Source organism: Pyxicephalus adspersus, chromosome 1 (genome assembly GCF_032062135.1).
Source record: "Pyxicephalus adspersus chromosome 1, UCB_Pads_2.0, whole genome shotgun sequence".
Classification (NCBI taxonomy): Eukaryota; Metazoa; Chordata; class Amphibia; order Anura; family Pyxicephalidae; genus Pyxicephalus; species Pyxicephalus adspersus.
Window position 1 is genome coordinate 90,636,109 of NC_092858.1, and position 2,984 is coordinate 90,639,092.

Sequence of the window (2,984 nt, forward strand, 5' to 3'; positions counted from 1 at the left end):
TCTCTAAAGTATTTTCACACCATTTGAGATTTGTGTCTTGTGTACTATAGTTTAGATTATTCTTAAAGCACTTGGTGGCAATTCCCATCTGTCAATGGCAGCAGGAATTGCTGAGTAAAGGAGCAGCTGATATTTGATTTTGGTAAATGAAACAGTAAGTAGTGATATCAGGTAAACTTGGCAAGTGGAAAAAAAATTAAATGAAAATTCCTATTTAATATTATTAACTCTCAGTTTACTCTAAATATCACATTCCCCTTTATCAGTTAAAGGTTTTCTATTTTTATCATTAAGTTTAAACTTTTTTTTTTCATTCATTTTGCATTATGTTTTTATTTTGTTAAAAAGTGGGGAAAACAAGCAAAAAAAGTGCATTTATCTAATTTGTGAACAACTTTGCAAAGCTTTATACTAAACTTATAATATTTGTAAACAAGACAAATTATGAAATCATTTAAAATGAAATAAATATCGAAAGATATATACTTACACTGATCAAAATAAAGAAAAGGTTTTATTTTATTTTTTTTACACTCTTGTTTTTTGTTACACTCTTTGCATAAAAAATCAAACAATTTAGAAAGACTATGCCACTAAAGGAAAACTTTGTCACAAGAAATGATATATATAAATGTATAAAATATAGGTTGTTGCTCAGGACTATAGTAAAAACGTTAGATTACTAACTACTAATACTTCACAGTATTTATATGGCGCCAACATATTACGCAGCACTGTACTAAGTCCATAGCCATGTGACTAGCTGTCCCTCAAAGGAGCTCACAATCTAATGTCCCTAACATAGTCATATATCATTAAAATAGTCTAAGGTCAATTTTAGGGGGAAGCCAATTAACCTAACTGCATGTTTATTTTGGGGAGGTGGGAGGAAACCCACACAAACACAGGGAGAACCTGCAAACTCCATGCAGATAGTGCCCTGGCTGAGATTTGAACCTGCTCCCTTCTATAATATAATGGTCTATAATAGTTAAACAGCTATGAAAACTGAAACTAAAGTACAGTCTCTTAACTGACCATAATCTCTCCCTAAGCAGTGATTTCAGCTTTGCCTAGCTTTTTCTTACAGCAGCTTTCGATACACTATTTCTATGGGCACATTAAGCAGTGGTAAGGTAACTGACTAAGACAAAACTTCCTGATTGGTCCTTTGATTGGGCTACAAATGTTGTTTCAATGCATAATGCAAATACATGATTCATTGGGGTCACCATTAGAAAATCTGCACCGAATAATGCCATGCAGCAATCCCTGGAGTGCATGCATGTAGACACGGAAAAGCAGGATTTATTCTGTTAAAAAATTAAAAGGTTTTTCACACAGTGCTTTAGCAACCTAAATTTCATTTAGATTGGATTAATTTTACATCTATAATATGAAAAATCCACACTAACCTATTATGTGTGGAGTGAGGAATCAGAAAGTGAATGTTATATATTAAAAGTGCTGAACTAAGAGGCTTACAGGACTCATGGCCTATGATTTTCCCATAGACATCCATGAAAACTGGCGGCTTGAAGACGAGACAGTGTCAACTAACACATGTATACACAACTCTCCTGTTATCAGCCATCCCACATTTTTACCACTTTTCTTTGGTTTGGAACCGCTTAATGTTGTAAATGGTCCTTGGCAACGCTTGATTTATACTTTGGTGATGCCAAAAACTCAAGATCAGTATGTGGTGACATTACGAAGCCAAGATTTCATCACTGACCAGCATGTATGTGTTTGATGATGTGGTTTCATCCACAAAAGAGAAGCTATGATCTTTGTGTTTCAGGCCAGCTGTTGGCCTCCGGGGAGATTCAGCAGATGCTGCCAACATACTTCTTTGTACATGAAGGACAAAACTTCCTTTCTGGCAGTTAGGATTTGTAACTCATGTACAAAGCCAGACTAATCTCTAGGTGATACCCTACAATCTCTGTTTTTATCTCTGCAACCTACTGAATGTAAATCATGTTTCATTCATGACTTATTACTTGCTCCCTCAGTGGGTAAATTAGGCTAAGAGTAGTATCTTGCCATATGTCTCCTCATCTGCTACTTGAGTAACAAAGTTTGTGATTCTTTTTTTTTTTTTTTTTTTTGTTTCTTTCTTTTTTTTAATTCCTCGATCGATTAATAAAATGCATATATTACAGTATTACTGAAGACCTTAGAACAAGTCAAGACATTTTACTTTATGTGTTCCCACAGCTAGTTAAGTCTTATATGGTGTGACGTGTTTCTCTAGCTGAGAGAAGTTAGTTAAGTCTCATATGAAGTGACGTGGTAGGGCATCTGCTGCTTATTATTTTTTCCTGTTTTAATAGAAACATCAGCATGGGAAGAATTCCACGTGGAAGACTGGAGGGAGGGTTAGAAATGTTTGCTTCTCTCCTTAGCTGTACTCACAGCCTGAGGAGTTCTATGGCTATCAGCAGAGGGAGTCAGCCACAGTTTTTGAATATATAAACTATTATATTCAGGCAGTAGGCAATGAGCATAAAGCCTGATGAACAAATCATTACAAACATACTAATGATAATTCCATGCCTGCAACTGATACAGCTACAAATATCGTTATGACATAATGGGTCATCAGGTCCAGATTTATAGTTACTCCCCCTTGGCAAGTTGCATTGTTCTGCCTGGTATCGCAGTAAAGCCCCTTTCAGACTTGCAGTCAAAATCTGTGTGGTTAGCTGCTTCTGAATGTTCCAGTATTCACCTGGAAGTTTTAAGAGTCAATGGCAGAATTTGTCATGCTTGTACAAAGTAGTTCTCCACCACTCCCATACAGTTGAGCATGCAGTATAATACCACAGTTTTCTGCAAGTCTGAATTGGCCTAACAAAATCAGAAGTCATTGGCACCCAAGACATGTAGAGACTGAGAAATAGAGAACAATTTTTTTATTCATCCTCAGAGCACTTAGAAGCAAGGGTTACAAGTGTAGGGAAAGCTGCCTCCCTACT